Here is a 24,189-nt window from a genome sequence, read left to right on the forward strand (position 1 = left end):
TGACAATGACAAGCTGATTTACAACAGTGACCGGCTGTTTATAGACATGACTGGTTAATTTATGACAGTGAACGGCTGATTAATGACAATTAAGCCGCGTTTCCACTACATGGTACCGGCTCGACTCGACTCGGCCTTTTTGCGTTTACACTACGTAAAAGTACCTGGAATCTGGTACCCGGTACTATTTTTTTAGTACCTGCTCAGCCGCGGTTCCAAAACGGCTGAAGCAGTACTAAAATGTGACGTGTAAACATTGCGGACTGCTGATTGGTCAGAGAGTCGTCACCGGTGGCCGCGGGTCATCAGATATCACCACATTTCAATAAATAAATGTTTTAAAATGAACAAACTATGCAAGTCTGGTCGCTTTTCCGCTTTTCCCTCCTCTCCCCTCCTCGTCTGGCCATGTGGGTTTGTTGACAACGAAGCCGGCGAAAAATCAATACGGAGCGGTGGCTAACTTTATATAACAAATAGGATGTTACGATGTGTAGTCTTAACTGTCAAAAACAAAGGCTTACAGTTACGGAGCTGGTTTGTGTGGCGGTGCAGCAGAGAGGAGAGCTGGGACACCGGAGGGCTGCGGCCAGGTAACGGATGTTGCAAGGTTGGTTTTCAGCCGTGAGACGCCAGGTGAAGGCAGAGAGCCTCCGCTCTCACTCGTAACAAGTCACAAGTCATGTAGTAAGCTATCAAATTACTCCAGAGCTTTTTAATTAAGGTAAAAATGTGGCATAACCACGGGGAAAATCCTGTTTATAGTTTTGTTTTATTTTGTTAAGCGCCGCCGGTCGCTATGACGACCGGCCACTCTAAAGCCGGTACTATCCTGTAATGGAAACGCTCTCTAGAATAGTACCTGGTACCAGAGCCGAGTCGAGTCGAGTCGAGCCGGTACCATGTAGTGGAAACGCGGCTTTATTGGCTAATTAATGGCAATGATTTATCACAATGACCGCCTAAATTATGACAGTGACCAGCTGTTTATGACAATAACCAACAGATTGATGACAATGAACAGCTAATTAATGACAATGACAAGCTGATTTACAACAGTGACCAGCTGTTTATAGACATGACTGGCTGAATAATGACAATAACCAACAGCTTAATGACAATGAACATCACAATGACCGTCTAAATTATGACAGTGACCGGCCGTTTGTGACAATGACCCTCTGATTTATGACAGTGACCGTCTTATCAATGACCATGAGCAGCTGATAAATGACAATGACCGCCGGCCTGCAGGCGTGTGGTTTCTGGTACGACCAGTCACACTGGCAACAGAAAGAAAGTGACAGTTTCTCCTCTGAGGAGTCACTACCCGGAGGTTTCCTGTTACTTCTTCATTTACATCTGACTAAGACGACGATACCACCGCCACCCAGCCGCCTGCTGTCACTCCTCCTGAGGAACTACAGTGTGAAACTACCCACAAAAAAGACCAGCTGCTGCTCTGCACATGACACTGCACCGACCCGACACTTCTCCCAGTTTCAGGCTGAAAGCAGCTTTAGGTCGAGAGTCGACGACGCGCTGTCATCATCACACTCGGCTCAGTATCGTTCCACAGCCTTAAGAAAACCGCTACCAATTGTTGCAGACAGACAAAACACATTTGTTTCAGAGTTAAATGTCCAAATATTCCTCTGAAAAGCAGTAAATTATCTCAACAGAGTAGATTTTCACATGCACGTGGAATTGGTTTCGGTGTTTGAACGACCATATATTGGATATTTCCAATATATAGTATATGATAAACTGATTCTCAAAACAAAAGCTGCTGAATATTATTCTATATCCTTCACTTTATCGATTATTTTATCAATTTTAGGGCTGCAACTCACGATTATTTTCATTATCGATTAATCTGTTGATTATTTAAACGCTTAATCGATTTGTTGTTTGGTCAATCAAATGGTAAATTTTTTTTTGAAAAATGCCAATCAGTGTTTCCCAAACCACACAATGACGTCCTCAAATGTCTTGTATTGTCCACAAACCCAAGAGATATTCATTTCATTGTCATGAAGGAACAAAGAAACGAGAAATATTCACATTTAAGAAGCTGAGATCAGAGAATTTGGACCTTTTTTTCTTAAAAAAAAACCACCCAAACCGATTATCCGATTATCAAAATACTGACGTTTCGTTTTAATAATCAATTATTGTGCGATTAATCGATTAATTGTTGCAGCTCTGATCAATTGTACTTATATGTTTCCAGTTGTGGATCAACCAATCAATCATGAACACGTCTAAATCAATTAAACACAGTCAATATTCACTTTGATTGGATGCATATGCTCGTTTGTGAATTGTTAATCTCAACTTTCTTCAATTTTATAGCGTTTACAAACAGGTCAAACCGATTGAAACTGCAGCTGAAGGTTGTAAAAACATCCAGGTTTTATATTCGGCCGTATAAAGTCAGATGGCAAATCCAGTCTCATTACCATAAAGTTCACAGATTTGATGCCAGCAGCAGCTACAGAAAAAAACAACATATGAAAATATCAACACAACCAGTGTAAGAAAATCTGTCATTACACTTTTATCGCTACAAAAAAACCTGTCATGGTGAAAGTGATCTCATTAACGAGCCTCAACACTTCAACACACTAATAACTCGATACAAACCCGATCTTATCTCAACCACTTCCTCTGCTGTTTATCTTCCTGTGGAGGAATCAATGACAAACACAATCTGCTGTTTGAGTCCTGTTTCCACTGTAGTAATAGTAGTAGTATCATGTTCTTTTTTCTGCTGTAACTGGTCGGTTTGGTTCAGATATTTGCCCTCGGCTGCTCATTTCTGCTCATTTATCTGCAGGCTCCATAAAAAGTAAAAAACAAAGGTCAAGTTCCAGCTCGTAAAAAAAAAACTTACAACTCTTCCGGCGTTTCACACTTTCGCTTCACCACAGGCCGAGGGACGCATTTGGTTTTTTCTACTTCCATTTATTACAAGAATTTTAAAAAAAGAAAAAGAAAAACACAGCCTATACTATTATTTTCATTTTTTATATGTGAGTCAGCATATCTAAATTGACAATTTCCTCCAAATAACAAGTTTAAAACTCATTAATGTTCAATTTATAATGATATTAAACTATAAAATTGGGAAATACTCAATGTCACATAATTATTTTACATATAAACTGAATTAATCCAGGATTAATTCTACCATTGTGTGATTATTGGTGACCACCAATTAGCTAATTGGCAGAAAAATAGTCTCTTATTGTGAAATTTTGATTAATGATAACTAAAAATGGAGAGTTTCACAGCTGCTGGTTGAATGAAATATGACGACACTTTTCAACACTGACTAACAAATCAATCAAGCAATTACTCGAGAAAATAACTGTCCAATCAATAATTAGCCTGTAAATACACATTACTTGCAGCCCAATCACCAGTTCTATCAATGGGTAAAACCACCAGTTTTGTCAGCAATGAACGTAATTGTTGGCAGAAAGTAGAGCAGCAAAGATCAGTCGACTGATTGAATGAAAAACGATCAGCAAAGATCATGATAACTGAGTAAATTTGCTGCTTTCAGCCTCTCAAATATTTGGATTTCTTTGTTTTTTGTGCTTCATATTATTATAAATTGAATATTTAAGAGATTTGGACTTATGGTGGAACAAGACATTGTTAAAAAATTTTGGTTTATACTTTGTGGACTTATGACAAGTATCTTTAATTTTACACTATAGGCTAAACTATGAATCAAGAAAATAAACAGGAGATTCTCTGGCTGGTGTAAATTGTTGGTTTTTATGGTCTTACAAGACTATGCTATTACTATAAAGGCTTTTTAACTGTTTTATAAGGAGTACCTCACTTGTTTTTCTGATTTTTTTTATTATATTCATGATATAAATTGATGATGAAAATAACTGTAGCTGTAAATGTAGTATATCTGGGCGAAACAAATCCAAAAATGTGAACTTAAACTCCTGAAAACTGTCATTTACCACAATTGTCTGACCTTTTCCAGACTTACAAAACCATCTATTGACAGATAAAAGTCATTTGACCAATCAACAATAAATAATAATCAATATTTGCAGTCATAACAGATGTAAAACTGACTGTATGTGTGTTGTAATAAAGCCCGGGAGGCTTCGTCTGGCTGTTTCTAATCAGATCTCTACAGGGTGCAAACTAAGGGTTTAAAATTCCTCAACCTAAGCAGCATGTTGTTGGATGTAAATGGATAACAGGATTAATCCCACCAGGCAGGGGGGAAGACACAACAACATGTGAACGACCCCCTTCCCTTGGGCCTTGAACGCACCACCGTTGTCCGAGTCAAGTGCAACAGCAACAAAACAAAAAGAAAAGAGGATTTAAGAGCCGTGAAATCCCACCTTCAGACTCGACTCACGCTAAGACAGGAGCAAGGCTGAAACCTCTTCCTCTTTTCTGCGGCGGAAAGAAAAAGTTTCACACATTTCACTTGTGTGTTGCAACACAGCCAGGAGGCTCTCACTGTGATTATTATGGGCTACCTGTCCGGTGAGTTACAGGTGGGTGGAGCTCATGCAAGCTTAAGCCAAGCTCACTCTATATGTGGAAAAGTCCTTATGACTAATCATACATCATACTAAGAAAAGAGGCGTGTATACCAACAAATGTGCTCTTTTTGTTTAATATTTTTGCATATTTTTCTACTTTTTTACCTTATATGCGACAAAAGCTGCTGTAACAACCAAATGTCCCACATGTGGAATAAATAAACAGTTATATGCCTTATGTTTCCACCCGTTTATTCTTACTACATGCATATTGCTCATACAATACACTCTCTAATACCATTTACAACTGTTAATCCATCTGTGTTTAGCTTTTAGTCTTACTATTATTATATTATTGTTGCTCTTTACTCGTCTTTCTATTGTTATACTAAGTAATATATCTCTTGTGCTGGCATTTATGAATAAACACTCTTGTATCTAGTCCTAGATCTGTCACCATGACACATAAAGTATAATCAATAAACCATAATAATGACTTCATTGCTACAGGTTTGACACTGAACCACAAGCGAGACACGTGACTGTACTTCTGCTATTTATGTTCACAGTTATCACCAGTAACACGACTGAAAGCCTGCACACTAGTTCACTTACTGTTTAGTTTGTTATTTTTTAAGTTTTGGCTGAAAAGTCTCAGTCAGTTAGCAGCGTTAGCTTAGCATAGTAGCTCTGGAGTTAGCTCCCATACACACACACAGTTTAACACACTTTAAACCGAAGCTAACTTAACTCGACTACAACCATTTGTCCGTGTTATATCATAGTTTATGACTGAATGAAAGTAAAAAAAGGGGGGAAATAAGGGGTTTAAAGTGAAGTTAAGCTAAGTTAGCGTCCTGTTAGCATGAATGGGAAAAAGTAACACGGAGAGAGAGGAGAGAGGAGAGGAGGGAGGGACAAGTTTTAAATGAGAGGTGGGAGAAAAAGTATAACACGTACCCGAGGGAAACTTTGGCGAAAAGTTGTAGAGTCTGGTAGTAAATCCACAGAGAGAGGGAGAGGAAGAGAGTGAGAGAGAGACGGTGTGTCCGCAGACACCGACAGACCGACTCGGACTCTTCGGTCTCAGCAGCTGGAAACTAAATAAAACAACAACATGGCAGCGGAGCGCCGCGCTGCGTTCACGGACCCGCCCGCACGGTCGGGAAACTAGAGACTCACAGAAACACATTGACACACACACAGCTCAACGACAAGCAACTACTGCTTTTACTGTAATAATAGTTGCTGTTGTTGTTGTTGTTGTTGTTGTTGTGCGTGGTTTCCGTGTTTTTAGCACACGTATCCATTTATATTTTTAGACCACTACGCTTTTACTCACTTTGTCTCTACGGTCGCCCAGAGAGTCCAACGCACCCAAACTAAAAACATATAGCTACTTTATTGATCCCAAAGTAAATTAAAGTATCCAGTAGCGCACATATAATATAATGTAATGTAATGTAATGTAATATAATATAATATAATATAATATAATATAACATATCCACAACAAGAGCTGTTCTCAGCTCAAAACATGATTGGATTGGAATGTATATTTCTTTCTTCTTATTATTATTATTCATTAATCATACTCTACTACAATGAATGAATGATTTTTTTTTTCGTGTCATGCCACCACTGTGGCCCATCCCATATGGGATTACAAGACACATTTAATGACAAATACAAGGGAAAAAAAAGACTATACAGTCCTTCCTGTTGGTGTTACCTGACATAAATAAACAATTTAAGATCACTTTCAGTACTCAACTATATATCGCTCTTCGTCTCATTGCCCAAGCCTTTTCAAGAAATGAAGAAAATGCAAATATATTCAACTGATAAAGATGTTTTAGCTTCTCAGCATCGTCTAACCACTACAAATACTGCTTTCTTTGATAGATAGATTCTATCTAAATACTGCTTTGTTTTTACTGCTATTGGCATTTGTTATTTATTATCTGTGCTATAACCTTTGCTGTAGCTTTCCCCACTGTGGGACGAATAATGGAGGATTATCTTATCTTATCTTAATATAAAATGATTAAAGAAGTCCCTCACACACCACAGCAATGAAGCATAGAAGAGTGCAAGCAACAAGAAAACACCTGCAAAGACGTTATTGTCACTATTACTGGCTACATTTTCTAAAAGTATTTCAAGTAAAAGCATCTGTTTGGCTCAAAACTGGCTCTTGTGACTGAAAGAATAATTCACATTATCAATAAAGTCATCTGTGCGTCAGCAGAATGTCACTGCAGTCGTCGCCTTCGTCGTCCAGCTGCTGTTGGGCTGAGGATCAATACATAAATCTGAGAGATTGTGATGTGATTGATGCAACAGGGAAAATAAAATAATGCCAGAAGTTTAGAAGGGAACTGCAAACAGCTCTGAAACCTGAGAAAACACTTGAACTGCTGCTTTAGCCTACTCATGAGCATGTGAAAATCTTAATCAGAAGAAGTACGGTGGCCCTGAGGGGTCAACTCAAATCACTGCAGCTGAAGCAAACACACGCTAAATTGTTGTGAGTTTTTGCAGCTCATGATGATGAAGCCGATCCAGCAGTGTGTGTGTAGTTCAGGTGTCTCATCATTGTTCTGCAACATTGCAACTTCCCTTCTAAACTTCTGACTTTGTCTCATTTAAATCAGTTGGAGAGAAAAAAAACTCACAATATTTCACTAAAGTCCAAAAAACAGGAAACTATTTTTCTTCTTTCTTCGGTCCATTAATCACATCACAGCCTCTCAGATTTATGTTTGGATCCTTGGGCTGCAGTCCAAACATCTGGACCAGTCGACCTGAAGCCTTGATGACTGTAGCCTACATTAATAATATGATTTATTACAGAAACAGTCACTAGGAGCAGTTTAAGGCCAAATAAGTGCTTTTACTTTTAAAACTTTATAGAAACATAGCGTTTTCCACAGATTTTTCCACCTTTTGTGTTTATGAGAGAGAAAATCTCTGATGACAGATAATTTAAATCATTCTGTCTTATCATATCTACTGAACCTGAGCCAGGATTATAATAGTTGTGATGTATATGGGATATTTAAGTCAGAACTAGATAAAACTGTAAAGAGGTCAAACCTGACTCACAGTCTTTTACATTAAAATACCGAATAATCCAATCAAAACTGATGACACTGCATGATATTTTGATAATCAGGGTTAGTGTTCATTTTGACTTTCTAATCTCACTTTTCTGCTGTTTCTTGTTTTGCTTTTGTTCATTTTCGAACTTGATGTTGATTGATTTATGGTCATAGTTTAATCTGTGCAATTTTTTTTTTATATCTTCATTGCATTCTCTGTTTTCTTCCTATTAAATCCATTAAATCATACCTGTATAATTACTCCTATTCAGATATAAAGAGGGGGTTACTTACTTTCAGCTTCACTTTTTAAATATAATGTTCTTTAGAAAATGACTAAACTCGCCTCGACGTGTCCAGGCAGAAATCCTCCTGTGTTTTTGTTTTTTCACCGTGGTGAGTTTATTACTCACATCTTTGGACAAGTGATGACGTGCACACACACACAGTGACACACACCAACACACACCTACACACAAGTTTTAACAGGTTTCGCCCCCCAGCAGCAGAATATTCCCACGGGCAGTGAAGGCAGCGCGAGCGGTGCCAGGAGGAGATCTGACTCTGGGTCAGTGAACTGAACCGTGCAGGCAACAGATTTGTTTATGTTTAACTTTATTTTTTCTTTATTTCTGTCGTTATCTCGTCTTCATCGTCTTCATTTCCTGGATCAGTAGGAACATGATGTCATTTCCCCCCGTTGGGATCAATAAAGTTTATATAAGAAATATATTTCTTGTTTTTATACTTTCTTTTTCTTTTCTTTTTTTTTTTCTACACACACTGAATGACTGTCATATGATGTGTCATAAACAAATAAATCTACTTCACCTTTGTCCAACAGCCTCAATGATGATGAACTTTTATCATCCAATCAAATCCATTTTATTCATAAACACACAATTTAAAATGAACATAAAGGTTTCCAAAGTGCTGTACGGTAAAATAAACACAATATAATACACTGAAATGCTTCATCTGGGAAATATTTAACTTACATTTTGAAAATAAATCATGACATTGTGAGTTCAAGTCGAGTTTAAAGCAACAATAAACAACATTTCTTCTCTTTTAGTGCAGTTTTATGACTTCATATCACTGTATGTTATTTTAAAGATTCCCTCAGGACACATTCAAAGTCATGGAAATATCCAGTGTTTTGAATAATAATGTGAATTTTAAAGAAACTCAAAGTGAAAGCTGAGTCAGAGTGAGACAGACAGACAGACAGAGCTCACCTGGCCCAGGTGACGCCGGCGACCGGAGAGGAAACTTTAAGAGGATCAGGAAACTCAACACTTCCTGGCCAGAGAACTTAAAGCTGCACCGGTGGAAAACCAGATTAAACCACAGCTGTTGTTACGGCAACACGACCTCTAAGAATAAAACTACAGTGATGTAACACAGAGCTGTTTTTAGTCCGGTCACAGCGACCGTTCACCCTTCACCTTTTCTTTTTTTTTTACACAGGTGAGAGTTCAGTCAGTAAATACCATGTGATATCATGTATTTAACAGTTTATTTAATGTGTAAATTAAACAAAAGTAGATATATTTGTCTCAGTCTGCAGGTGGGGTATTTTTACAAATGTTATGATGTCACAGTGAAGTCGACCTTTGACCTTTTTGAGATATAAAAATCCTATAATTTCATCCTTATAGACACTGGAGTTGAATTTTGTCACGTTTGTGAGCTATGGCCCAAAAAGTAAACATGTTTTGTGAGGAAACAGTGACCTTTGACCTTTATCTTTAACCAACTAAAGTCTAATCTCAATCAGAATCAGAGGTAATTGTTTTGTAAGAGAGCTCCATCAAAATAAAAAAATATATAAATATATATAAACATAGTTATTAGATAATCAGCTTATCTTTAAGTCAAAGTGAAGGTTTATGTCAACATTAAAATGCGTAAAAACATAATAATTAACAGTAGCTGCTTCTTTTGCAATCAACAATCTAAAATTGACATGACATATTTAAAAAAAATAAAGTTTTTAAAGATTTTCCAGTGAAAACACATAACAAACTTCACCTGCAGAGTTTGGCCTTTACACATTCAATTCCTGTCCTCACGTCGGCCTCCGTAGAAAAGGAGAAAGTGACGCTACCATTAGCACTAGCTGCTGAATGTGGTGAAAACTAATTCCACCAGCCGGCTGTGTGGTCATTAAAATAATCATCATTACATCACCTGAAAAGACTTCAGATTCAATGTGACAAAATGTCAATATACAGAAAATCTAACAAGACCCTTGATATATGTAGATATAAAAGAATAATTATAAGGCTACGAAAACCAAACACATTTTATTATATAGTGATTATACAGTTATACAAATATATTCATTGGTAGTATATTCAGATTTTGCCAATAAACCTTGACACATATTACACACTGGACCTTTAATAAGAAAATATGAAACTTAAACCAAACCAAAAGATGATTAAATCAAACTGTGAAGGTAAAACCAGGAAATCAAACAACAAAATGAATATGAAAAGGGAAAGTTTTGTGTTGTGCTGCCCCTCTGACCTTTGACCTTTGACCTTAAGAGCTCAGGTTCCTGAGGATGGGATGGACGACTGACGACCGGAGGTAAAAAAAAAAACCTCCTGCAGAGATTGTGTTGTTACACAATCAAACGTTTTCACTCTCGGATCCGTCTTTGATTTCACGCTTCAATTCTTTCATTCTCACTTCTGCCTTTTCACTTCACTCACTCGTTTTCTCTTTTTCTTTTTAAAAGTCGTCCGCCACCATCGACATGGCGGCTCCAAACGTCTCAACGTCTTCCTTAGATCTCACATCTGCAGTTTAAATACATCCAAACATGATGTCACCCTGGGTTAAAGAGTAAAAGACCCACTTTCCTCCAGAGGTTTATGTCTAAATAACCTGTGGACTGTGACAGCGCTGAGGTTTCCCACGGTCCCTGAACACGTCACGTGTTCGATCCTGTTGTTATCATTATTGTTCCAATTCAAACTCAGAATCTGAAGCAGAAATAAACTCGAAGGAAGTTCATTTTGGACTGTTTGCATTCACAGACACACACACACAGCATAAGAACAAATCATAATACTAATCGTTAAAGGAGATATCAGTGAAATGTTTTTGTTAATATAAGTCCTAATTAGTCATATTTTCCGTCAGCAATCACTTACATAGAGTGTTTCGACCGGAACACGAGTCTCTCCGTCACTCTGCTCTGCTGTAACCCGAGGAGAAAACATTTCTTCTGGGATACAAGTGTTATCCAATGAGGAGAGAGAACGGCATGAAGGGCTGTGTGTGCAGCCAAGGGATGCGCGTGAATGTGGTGACGTAGCACGAGGACCAATTGATGCCTGACAAGGGCGGGGGCTGCTAACTCATGGTGCGTTCAAAGAAACTCGTACTTTGTGTTTTTCCTTCCTGTGAAGTCATACCAGTTCGATCTGGTACGAGTTCACGGGTCGGAAGTTACGAGTGGCCGTTATAGGGAACTTTCACAGACAACAGGATGGTAAAAACACGAGCTACGGGTTACCTGGAACGCTACCAAGTCGTAGTTGTGACTTGAAGCTGTAACTTACGGTTTCAAAAGCCTGCCTTAAACGCAGCATTAGCCGAAACGGCCGCGAAGCTGATATCTGCTTTAAGTATAATTGACAATTATAAACAATTATAAAACTGACAAGACAAAACACCTACACAGCAATTTGAAAATCAAATGAACCCAAAGCTCGTTTCTATCACAATAAAAAAGACTAAAAACACAACTCGCTCACATAGGGAGAAACAGATGATGTTGCATAATCCCAATTATTATCATTATGATTATTATTGTTGCTGCAGAGACAGGTGCATGAAATAAATGAATGAACTCAGAGTTACAGTTTCACTTTTTGTTCTTTTTCTGCCTTTTTTTTTAAAGTGTAGAAGAAACATCAGAGTTCCCGTGAAATAAAGTAACGTGTGACAGGTTTTGTCTGTTTTGTTTTTAGATGAACACGGACACAAATATTAATATTCACACCGTCTGCTTCCTCAGTTTTTATGGTGGCAGAACAGCGGAGCAGAGCCGTGAGCTGCTCAGAGCTACGCTACGGAGGCTCATTATGGGATTTCTTGGTTTCCCTCATCAAACTCATCAAATACACAATCCAACAACTCCACAACGCTCTGGTGGACAAGTTGTGACCTGCACATTCACCACGCTATGAGATAATAACACAACGTTACCAGACAGAGTTGTTTTAGAGGTAAATTCATGCAAAACCGCTGATGCACGTTGCCTTCAGGGACAGTTTTTCATCAAGCAGTCTCTGCATTTACCTCTAAAACAACTCTGTCTGTGAATGTGCAGGTCACAACTTGTCCACCAGAGCGTTGTGGAGTTGTTGGATTGTGTATTTGATGAGTTTGATGAAGGAAACCAAGAAATCCCACGAGCCTCCGCAGCGTAGCTCTGAGCAGCTCACGGCTCTGCTCCGCCGTTCTAAAAATAGCTTGCACCGACAAAACGAACCTTCTGCTATGACTATATGGATTATATAATGGGCCAATTTGCCAAAATGTTGAACTATCTCTTTAAAATACAAGATTTGATTGTAAACATATTAAATAAGATAGTTAGAATATTGTTGCTGAAAACATGTGAAAAGATTGATAAAGCACTGAACTGTGGAGTTTGAGGGTAAAACTCAGGCAAGACTAAAGAGGGAGAGAGAGTGACGTATAGATAAACTCTCAGCAAGCTATGAATCCGCCTCTAACAGCACGACTCTAGTACCGCTATGTAAGAGCGATAAGCAATCTTCGCCAGACTCTGAGGCTCGGGTCCAGTTAGCAGCTTCCATTACTAACGTCATTTGGTGGTATTTGATCGACAGTTGAAATTTGACGAAGCTCAGCAGATGGCGGGACTCTAGTGCAGCAGCAGCTTCCAGAGCTCAGAGAACTGCTGGATTTTGTCATGATGTTAAAACCTAATTTCACTAAACAAATTTTTCTAGTGTTAAATTTTGGCAGGATGGTTGATGAGATAAGATCTGTGAATATTCTCATTTGTCCAGGTCATAGTTATCTCAAGGAAATTGATGAGATGATGAGAGGTGAAACGTCTTCCGAGACAAATAACCAAGTCCAATTTCCTTGAGATAAGATAAGCTAAGATAAGATAAGAGTCTGCGATGTGCATGACTCAGAAAACAAATATAGTTTCATTTTACACTGACTTTAAAGGACACATATTCTACCCCTTTTCCACACATTAAAATAGACATGTCTGTCACATGCTTCGGTCAAAATACCACAAGGATCAAACATCACAGCTCTTTTCATCCTCTCTAAACAGCCCTGTTCAGAACGGCTGGTTTCAGTGCCTGTCCCTTTAAATGGAAATGAACCACTACTTGCCCCGCCCCCTTCTACAGGTACCAGGTAAGGGTGGGGTTATGCAAATTCGAATCATAGTTACATCACTGGAAGACAACTGAGGGAACAGCTTGTAAAACTACATGGATTTCAACCTCGGGAGCCTGAAAATTAGATTTCTTTTGTCAATTCTCACATTTTGGGGGTCAAAAGACAAGACAAACACCCAAATATATGTTAAAGGGATACGCCAAAAAAAAAAAAAATTGTGTCTTGCCTCACTCCCGAGTCCATGACCAGCAGATAGACACCATCCTTTCGACTGTGCGTGCAGTAACAAGGGAGATAGAGCCGTATCGCCTGTAATTAGCTTAGCTCAAACACTGGAAGTGTATGGGTAGTGTTAGCCTGCCTCCACCTAAAGTCATCAGAGAAACTCTTCAGCAACTCTAAACGGAAACCAGCGGGCCGATCTTCGTCTCAGAGCTGACAAAACTCTCCGGTAAGGCATCTTGAGCGGTCAAATGCAGCTAACGGGACGAGATCGGTCAAAACGGAGGGTTCAAGCAAAGACGGTTTATTTTGGTTCAAGCTAGCTACATCGAGGGTAGGTTAGCTTCCTATTTCAAAGTAAAAGCACAAATTCTATCGTCATGGTTTTCTGTATGTAAAGGGCAACGGGTGTTTTATTTTGTGAAAGTAACCGGAAGTGCGTTGGTCACAACAGCTAGCTTGAGTAGTGCTCAATTCGTCCGAACAAAATTGTAAACAGCTGGTATTTAGACAAATTAACGACACACTGCTGATCTAAACGGCTACTTTCTCGCCTAAACATGTTTGAAATGTTGATAAAGTGATATATTTACAGAGTTTAGAGCTAAAATGAAATCGGCTTCTGACTGCTGAATTCGGCTCGGGTAGGAGGCAGGCTAACACTACCCATACACTTCCAGTGTTTGAGCTAAGCTAATTAGCTACAGGCGATACGGCTCTATCTCCCTTGTTACTGCACGCACAGTGGAAAGGATGGTGTCTATCTGCTGGTCATGGACTCAGGAGTGAGGCAAGACACGGAAAAAAAAATGTTGGCGATCACTTTAAAGAGCCTTATAGGCTATCCCCTTTAAGGAGAGAGGTTCAGTTGTTGTGAAGAACAAAGTCCAGCAAGTACCAGGATCATCTCCTAAAGTAAATCCATCCATTGATCATTCCCATCGATCCCATTGTTTGGGCCACCCAGGGAAGAAAATGTGAGCGCTACATGCTACTATCAGTCCTGTTGTCATGGCAACAGTGAAGCATCCTGACACCATTCATGTGTGTGTGTTGATTTGTGGCTCACTCACTCACAACAACTATGAATAAAAGAGCGGCACCAAAACTTCTCCCCTCGCCCCTCCCCATCCCTAATAGAGAACTTAATAAACTTGATGTAATTGTCAATAAAAGCCACTGTGACTCTTATATTATGAAATGCTTTGTAATTACACATCCACTCACTCACAGCTGTTCTCCTCTGGTTCCTTCTGTCTCTGGTTGTCAGGTTTTGATGCGGTGAAATCACAAAACATCTTCTCTGTAATTTAGTTTTTCACAATAAAAGGAGGAAGGAGCCCATTTTTACCCCCACCTGCTGCTGCTGCTGCTGTTGTTTGGTGATGATGACGAGCTCATCAGGTGTAAATTACTGGGAACTGGACGGTCCGGTGATCTGGAGAGGGTGTCCTCCTGTAATGGACATGTCACAGGTTCAATAGCCTACCCAGCAGCAGCAGCAGCAGCAGCAGGCAACATGTCCATCAGCAGCTGTGTGAGTGTGTGAGTGTGAACGTGTGAGCAACGCCGGCTCCAAACTGTTCAAACCTCATATGAATATCATGTCATCTAAATGCAAATGAGGCCGTGTAGCTGAACAGGAAGAGAACGAGAGGCTCGTTCCTCGACTCCGACCGCTGATTGATTGATGATCCTGAAGTACAGAGGAGAAAATCATGACAGGGTTGATCACAGGTGATGATCCAACTCATTACCTGTCGTTTAAAGCTCAATACGGGGTAAATAAAGGTAGATGTTTGTATTAAAGCTCCATACAGTATAAAGGTAGATGTTTGTATTAAAGCTCCATACAGTATAAAGGTAGATGTTTGTGTTAAAGCTCCTTCAAAATAAAGGTAGATGTTTGTGTTAAAGCTCCATACAGTATAAAGGTAGATGTTAAAGCTCCATACAGTATAAAGGTAGATGTTTGTATTAAAGCTCCATACAGTGTAAAGGTAGATGTTTGTGTTAAAGCTCCATACAGTATAAAGGTAGATGTTTGTATTAAAGCTCCATACAGTATAAAGGTAGATGTTTGTGTTAAAGCTCCATACAGTATAAAGGTAGATGTTTGTATTAAAGCTCCATACAGTATAAAGGTAGATGTTTGTGTTAAAGCTCCATACAGTATAAAGGTAGATGTTTGTGTTAAAGCTCCATACAGTATAAAGGTAGATGTTTGTGTTAAAGCTCCATACAGTATAAAGGTAGATGTTTGTGTTAAAGCTCCATATGGTATAAAGGTAGATGTTTGTATTAAAGCTCTATACAGTATAAAGGTAGATGTCCATGTGTAGTGTGATTATAAAGCAGCTATAGGTTCTATATTAATACTGTGAAAGTATCAAAGCCTCAGTCCACAGAGAAATGCACACAGCCTGTATTCAGAAACTGAGCCTTAAAACCAGCCGTCAGGACTTCCTGTCACTTTGTGATGTCACAACTAAGCCCCGCCCCCTCACCACCTGGACAACACCATCCAACAACAACTTTGCAGGATTTAGTTTCTCTGAGTGTTTTATTCTGAAACCTGCTCTTTTTTTTTGGATCATTTTAGGAAACAGTCAGCCAATCAGAAGAGAGGCTCAGAACTTCCTCCTCTCTTCTGATTGGCTGACACCGACCTGTTGTTACTAGAGCTCCAGAGAGAAGTTGAAAGAGAGAGGAGATGGAAAACTACACTTTTTTTTAACCTTTTCATGTATCAACCCTTCAAAATAAAAGACAGAAGAAGAAGCTCTTTAAATTAATTACTCGTATCTTATCTCCTGATCCGGCTCCTGATTGGACGCTTCAGTCTGGCCCCGCCTCCTCTGCCTCCATGTTGCTTGTCTTCCTCTCCGCTCCACTTTGTGTCTCTGCCATCAGTCGTCAGGTCTGATCACAGCTGACTCGGTCCCTGCATTTACCCATGATGCAGTGCGGCTGTCACTCAGAGCTGTGTTTGACTGACAGGCTGAAGGCCGCGTGCCGCCGCCGCGTCCACGTCCGTTTACTTCACTGACGGTTGAGTTGAATTGCAGAGTGCGCTCGCTCCGTCAGAACGACATGTCCGTACATGATGTGCTGATGAATTTAAACAAGCTTGGATCCTATAGCTCCCTATAGACACACACATACACACACACACACTCAGACCGAGCCTCCATTAAAGGAGCAGTTCACGTAATAACACAATAAACACGAAGAGCCATTTAAATAATAATATTTTTTAAAGGGAACACTGTGTCAGAGTTCTCAGTTTCTCCCTGTTACAGCTGCTCCTGTAAACACTGATGGAGAAACAGGCGAGAAATAATTGACAGAATAGCATGACATAGGCTACATTTACATAGCAGCATAATGTAACATAACATGACTTATTACACGGCTCTGTTGAATGCTGCACTCTGATCAGAGGAGCACAGAAAAGAGAAACTCTGCAGGATATTTACCTTATGTTTAATTTTTACCGTCATTAAACAGCTTCGGACTTATTGTGGTGTTAGATAAATGACTTGTAGCTTGTTACAGGGAGAGTGGAGGCTCCTTCCACATCGTGGCTGGAAAAAAGTGAAAAATTTTGCAAGAACAAATATGAAAATGTGATGTGTACTTTTTGTTCTCTACATGTTCCCACTTTGCCAGGTTTGAAGAACACAGACTCCATAACAAACTGAACAGTAGAGTTTGATAAGATACAAAACAACGTTTGCCAGCCACATCTGTCCAACAACCATACAAAGTGAACACATGTTTTTAGAGATTGTCTCTTGCAGATTTTTGGTTTTAATCTTTTACATAAATTTACCCTCTTTTAATATCGGAGCCTCTTAAAGGGATAGTTCACCCAAAATTGAAATTTTGTAGCAGTGCATGTCCATATAACGGTTGCAAATGGATACGAACTGTCTTCGTAACAAAAAGACACACCAAAAAACATTCAAATACCTCCATGCTGCTCGTATGTAATGTCCGTCTTGTATTGAAGCCCCGAAATGTGAAATTGTTCTGAAAAAAATTAAATAAGTCTATATTTCAAGCTTGTTTTGTAGCGGAAGCTCTTCTTCCCGGTTCGTCAAATTTGGACGAACTGGGAAGAGGACAAAGCTTGAAATATAGACTTATTTAATTTTTTTCGGGACAATTTCGCATTTTGGGGCTTCAATACAAGACGGACATTACATACGAGCAGCATGGAGGTATTTGGATGTTTTTTGGTGTGTCTTTTTGTTACTGTTATAATGGACATGCACTGCTACGCCGAGACTCCCAGCCATTAGTCGACATGAGGGTGAAGATAATGAGTGAAATTTCAATTTTGGGTGAACTATCCCTTTAATCCGCTGGTAACTTTGGGATCGTGTTTCTGTTTAAATTCTACATGATAATCCAGAACCAGCTGCCCTCGGTGTCGCTCTGCTCCACCTCCCATGGTCTGAGGCTGCAGGATGAGTCGAGTCGACTCTCTTGACTCCTCTGTGTGTGTGTGTGTCAGCCCGGTGACTGACAGCTGATCCGCCCTCGTCCTCTGTGTCGGCTGAGATCAGCAGCAGCTCCTCCTGACCCCCCAAAAGGGTAACCAAGGTGTCGGCTGCTGGATGGAAACACCAACAGCTCCACCCGCCACACTCGGTGCAGCGTCTGTGGACACAAAAAAATAGAAAAAAATAAACCCCAACAACCCTGGACTTCAGTTTCTACATCTCACACCTTTGACAACATCTGCAGCTCGACTTCATCTGTAAAGTTCAGGGAAACGTCATTGTCGTCGTCATGGTGACAGGTCTGAGTCTAGATGTTCATGGAGGTTGTTTCATGTTTAGACCAAAGACTTGATTTATAACATAAATAAATGTTTTTTGTAATGAGTTACTGATCTTAAAGGGATAGTTCAACATTTTGGGTAAATCGGCCCATTGCCATAATCCCTATAGTCATAGCAGTAGGTTCGTTACCTTTAATTGTCGGTGCAAACTATTTTTTAGAACAGCGGAGCAGAGCCGTGAGCTGCTCAGAGCTACGCTACGGAGGCTCATGGGATTTCTTGGTTTCCCTCATCAAACTCATCAAATACACAATCCAACAACTCCACAACGCTCTGGTGGACAAGTTGTGAGCTGCACATTCACCACGCTATGAGATAATAACACAACGTTACCACACAGAGTTGTTTTAGAGGGAAATACAGAGACTGATGATGAAAAACTGTCCCTGAAGGCAACGCGCATCAGTGGTTTTGCATGAATTTCCCTCTAAAACAACTCTGTGTGGTAACGTTGTGTTATTATCTCATAGCGTGGTGAATGTGCAGCTCACAACTTGTCCACCAGAGCGTTGTGGAGTTGTTGGATTGTGTATTTGATGAGTTTGATGTTTGATGAATCCCATGAGCCTCCGTTGCGTAGCTCTGAGCAGCTCACGGCTCTGCTCCGCCGTTCTAAAAACAGCTTGCACCGACAATTAAAGGTAACGAACCTACTGCTATGACTATAGGGATTATGGCAATGGGCCAATCTGCCAAAATGTTGAACTATCCCTTTGTAATATCTTGTTCCCTTATAGTTAGTGCAGTTGCTCATTTAATTTACAATAACGTTATTAATCTCTCAGCAACTTCTTAAAAACTTGCCTTGTGGCTCTTTGTGGAAATAGTTGGACAGGACAAACCTGCTCAAGAGGAAAAACACCAACTAAAAAGCTACATCATCATCATCATCATCATCATCTGGACGGTTCCTATAGAGGAAGATGGTATATGTTCACACCAACCTAGAGCCTCAACCTTCCTGTACACACATCTGAGGATGTTCAACGTTTCTGACGTCTTCAGATGAGCAGAGAACAGAAATTTGCCGCCTCATCGCAGACGTCAAAACAGAGGATTTGGACCAAGCGGAGAGGAAGAAGAAACCCAGAGGGAAATTATACAGGACACAGAGATGATTAGAGTGGAGGAGGAGGAGGAGGAGGAGGGAGAGGAGAGATGAGGAGGGGGAGGAGGGAAGGAAGGAGAAGAGGAGGGAGAGGGAGGAGGAGAAAGAAGAGGAGGAAGAGGAGGAGGAGGGAGAGGAGGAGGAGGAGAGAGGAGGAGGAGGAGGAAGAGGAGGAGGAAGAGGAAGAGGAAGAGGAGGAGGAGGAGGAAGAGGAGGAGGAGGAGGGAGGAGGAGAAAGAAGAGGAGGAAGAGGAGGAGAGAGGAGGAGGAGGAGGAAGAGGAAGAGGAGGAGGGAGAGGAGGGGGAGGAGAGATGAGGAGGGGGAGGAGGGAAGGAAGGAGAAGAGGAGGGAGAGGGAGGAGGAGAAAGAAGAGGAGGAAGAGGAGGAGGAGGGAGAGGAGGAGGAGGAGAGAGGAGGAGGAGGAGGAAGAGGAAGAGGAAGAGGAGGAGGGAGAGGAGGAGGAGGAGAGAGGAGGAGGAGGAGGAGGAGGAAGAGGAAGAGGAAGAGGAGGAGGAGGAGGAGGAGGAGGAGGAGGGAGAGGAGAGAAAGGGGAGGAGGAGGAGGGGAAGAGAAAGGAGAGGAGGAAGAAGAGGAGGAAAAGGAGGAATAAGAGAAGGGGAAGAAGACAAGGAGGGAGAGGGAGGAGGAGGAGGAAGGAAAAGGAAGATGAGGAGGAAGAAGAGGAGGAGGAGGAAGAAGAGGAGGAGAGGGTGGAAGGAGAAGAGGAATACTGTAGGAGGAAAAGGAAGAAGAGGAGGAGGAGGAGGAGGAGGAGAACTAGAAAGAGGAGAAGGATGGTATGAAGGAGGGAGGTGACAGGAAGTGAGCGTCATGTTTCAGTGAAGTCTCGTTAATCTTCATCTCAAGTTTCTGTCACGTTGATGATGAAGATCAATGTCGATTCTGATCATGTGACCGATAATCTGCAGGTTTGATCAGAGGAGGAGGAGGAGGAGGAGGAGGAGCAGGAGGAAGAGCAGGAGGAGAGAGGAGGAGGAGGAGGAGCAGCAGGAGGAGCAGGAGGAAGAGGAGGAGGAGCTCAGATCTCTGTGGAGTTAAAAGTCAAAGTTAAAGGTCGTTTGGCTCTTTTCTCCTTCTCATTAAAAGTCGTCGGTCCTGTTTGTTGACATTTCATCAGACGAGTTATCGAGTGTCTTCCTCTTTTTTCTCTTTCTCTTTCTCTCTCCTCTCCGTCCTCCAGAGACCGCAGCTCCTCCTGTTCTGACCCAGTTTCTCTCTCCGTTCGACGTCTCACTGTGAAGAAGAAACACAGAGATCGTCCGAGTCCTTTCACAGAGGAACCGATCAGTAGAAGCGATCGATAGAAAAACCTTGATGTGTTTTCCTACAGCTCCGACTCCTCTCAGTCTGAGTCCACACAGAGGTGTCGAGGTGTCGAGAGTTTATAAAGTTTTTAAAGTTTTTAAACACAAAACACCTAAAAAAAATACCTTTAAGTGGGCTCAGATACGATTAGAATTTTCCTCTCTCTTCTGATTGGCTGACTGTTTTCTGAGTATAGTCCAATAAAAATGAAGCAGAATTCAGAATAAAATACTCAACCCTCTTTTCTTATTCCTCTGGTTTTATTTGGAAAAAGATCTAAAAAAAACCATCTCAGTGTAGTTTTCCATCTTCTCTCTGGAGCTCTAGTAGCAACAGGTCGGTGTCAGCCAATCAGAAGAGAGGAGGAGGAGACTCTGATCCTCTCTTCTGATTGGCTGACTGTTTCCTAAAGTGATCCAATAAAAAAAATAGAGCAGATTTCAGAATAAAACACTCAGAGAAACCAAATCCTGCAAAGTTGTTGGATGGTGTTGTCCAGGTGGTGAGGGGGCGGGGCTTAGTTGTGACATCACAAAGTGACAGGAAGTCCTGACGGCTGGTTTTAAGGCTCAGTTTCTGAATACAGGCTGTGTGCATTTCTCTGTGGACTGAGGCTTTGATACTTTCACAGTATTAATATAGAACCTAATCACACTATGGACATCTACCTTTATACCGTATGGAGCTTTAATACAAACATCTACCTTTATTTTGAAGGAGCTTTAACACAAACATCTACCTTTATACTGTATGGAGCTTTAACACAAACATCTACCTTTATACTGTATGGAGCTTTAACACAAACATCTACCTTTATACTGTATGGAGCTTTAACACAAACATCTACCTTTATACTGTATGGAGCTTTAAAGCAGAACTATGCAACTTGGCCGGAAATAGCTCGCTCCTTCGTTGGTTTCTCTTTTTTTCCCTCTCCGGGGCTCCCCCACAGTTCTGGGAGGCACATGTCACTGTCGTAAAAAAAAAAAACTTGCCGCCACCACCTCCTCCACCCCCTCCCTACACGTGCTTGTGTTTACTGCTGAAGGTAGAGAGCGGTGTTTGCTAAGCAGGGAGCTAATGCTAACACGGAGCTAACGCTAACAGGGAGCTAATGCTAACACGGAGCTAACGCTAACAGGGAGCTAATGCTAACACGGAGCTAACGCTAATACGGCCACACACAGACAAAGACACAAAGACACAGACATACACACACACGTGAATAAAGGTTCCAAAACGCGAAGGCGTGTGTGTGTGTGTCATGATGTATTACATTATCTTATAAACGATCCATGGTGTGTGTGTGTCTGTTAGCATTAGCTCCGTGTTAGCCACAAGCCGAACTTCATCAGTACAAACATGTTTCCATGGTTTCCTCCGACTTTCCGAACTCAAACCAATCACGATTCATGACATGCATGACGTCATCTGCGTTCTCATCTCGTACTGCCGTAAGGCAGTTTCTCGCGATAGTTCTATCCATTGATGAGATTTGTGACACCGAGACGGAGGACAGATCTTGCAAGTGCGGTTTTCAGCCAGTGGGGGGGGGGGGGGGGGGGGGGGGGGGGGGGGGGGGAGTGAGCGCATTGGCCTAGACCCCATTCACCTCATAATAGGTCACTCAACCATCACAGTGACTCTGAGCCACAATAATTACAGCCCAAATCCTGCATAGTTCTGCTTTAATACAAACATCTACCTTTATACTGTATGGAGCTTTAACAAAAACATCTACCTTTATACTGTATGGAGCTTTAACACAAACATCTACCTTTATACTGTATGGAGCTTTAACACAAACATCTACCTTTATACTGTATGGAGCTTTAACACAAACATCTACCTTTATACTGTATGGAGCTTTAACACAAACATCTACCTTTATACTGTATGGAGCTTTAACACAAACATCTACCTTTATACTGTATGGAGCTTTAACACAAACATCTACCTTTATACTGTATGGAGCTTTAACACAAACATCTACCTTTATACTGTATGGAGCTTTAACACAAACATCTACCTTTATACTGTATGGAGCTTTAACACAAACATCTACCTTTATACTGTATGGAGCTTTAACACAAACATCTACCTTTATACTGTATGGAGCTTTAACACAAACATCTACCTTTATACTGTATGGAGCTTTAACACAAACATCTACCTTTATACTGTATGGAGCTTTAATACAAACATCTACCTTTATTTTGAAGGAACATCTATGGTTTAAGTTTATTTTCCTGTAGTTGACGCCACATCACCTTTAATTGTGTCTGGAGTCACTGTGTTTTCCTCCTTAGAGAAACTTATTCTCACCACAACAACTATATAGTCATTATTTTGTTTATATGTAAATTCAGCTTTTGCACATTTGACATTTTGAGCTGTTTATGAACCTGTAACACTAATAAACTCACCGGTGAACATGAACACAGTGGGCTATTATACATATGTAAACATACACACTCTATAGGGGTGAAACATGAATATGAATATACATGATGTGTTTTTTCTTTTCTTTTTTTCCTGAGGTGTTGCTGTTGTCCTGCAGACGCCGCTCTCCTCGGCTGCAGGACTTAGTTAATTGATGGTCCGGTGTTTTGTCTCCAGCAGCAGATGAATGTGTCATAAATAATCAAACCCTGCAGCAGAGTTCATTATTTCTCCACCGTGTCTCTGTCAGTCAGGCTGATGAGAGGCGACGGCCGCAGGCAGCAGGTTTGTCTCACTAACGTCTCCATTAACGTGCCGAGGAGAGGAGCAGACGTCCTGAAATCGACCTCGACAGTTTCTACTAGAACTTCAGCTGGACTTTGGGAAAAAGTTTTTGAGGGAATAAATAAAACGTCTGTTCCCATAAATTAACTTCAGGTAGAAGAAAGATGAGACTAGATAAGTTCATCGACCCACAAACAAGCAAACACACAGTTTTATTTTAGATCAAGGACAAATTATATATTAAAGGTGCTGAAAAATGCTATTTCTGTTCTCATATGTTAGTTTTTTTCTGCATTAATGTCATGATTATTTATTGAAACAGTTATTTATTTATGTATTTGTAGCTACATTTCTGCTGTTATTTGTGGTAATTAGGTCGGTTCACTCAGTCCTGCTTTAGATTGACGCTTGAACTGACAACACAAATGTAGAAATACAGAAATAAATTGATCGATAAATGAATAAATACAGAAATAATCAATTACGTATCAACAGGAATAGCACTTTTCAAACCCAAATTGAATTTGTTTTACATTTATTTAGGCATTTCATTATTTATTTTTTGTATTTATTTATTTGCATTACGTTATTTTTTTGTCCTTTATAACCATATGCAAAATATAATATTGAATTTCTCTCTATCAACTTCAACTTGAACTTTATGTCCAAAGAAACAATTTGTTTTTCAGAAAGACAGGAACAGACACATTAGCGACATCTAAACATAATAAGACGATAGAGAAATATAGAGATATATGAACATATAGAGGACTTTATAAAGAAAAACCTAAACGTTTTGTATGTGTTTGTTGTTGTAATAAACTTGCAAATTTAACATTTGATTCAATATGTTGTAAAATATTGTTTGGTTTTTTGCATATACGTTATAAACTTACACCTTCATA

General features: G+C 40.3%; 1 protein-coding gene across 1 annotated transcript in view; it reads right to left on the bottom strand.

The window, feature by feature from the left end:
* plekhf2 (pleckstrin homology domain containing, family F (with FYVE domain) member 2) overlaps positions 1-5,622 on the bottom strand; it is a 42,524-nt gene extending 36,902 nt beyond the window's left edge. Inside the window, exon 1 of the mRNA XM_083989365.1 lies at positions 5,493-5,622. The gene's annotated coding sequence lies outside the window, so the exon portion shown is untranslated. The remainder of the gene's footprint in view (positions 1-5,492) is intronic.
* Positions 5,623-24,189: the final 18,567 nt, after the last annotated feature.

The sequence above is a fragment of the Trachurus trachurus genome (genome assembly GCF_905171665.1).
Source record: "Trachurus trachurus genome assembly, chromosome: 16".
Classification (NCBI taxonomy): domain Eukaryota; kingdom Metazoa; phylum Chordata; class Actinopteri; order Carangiformes; family Carangidae; genus Trachurus; species Trachurus trachurus.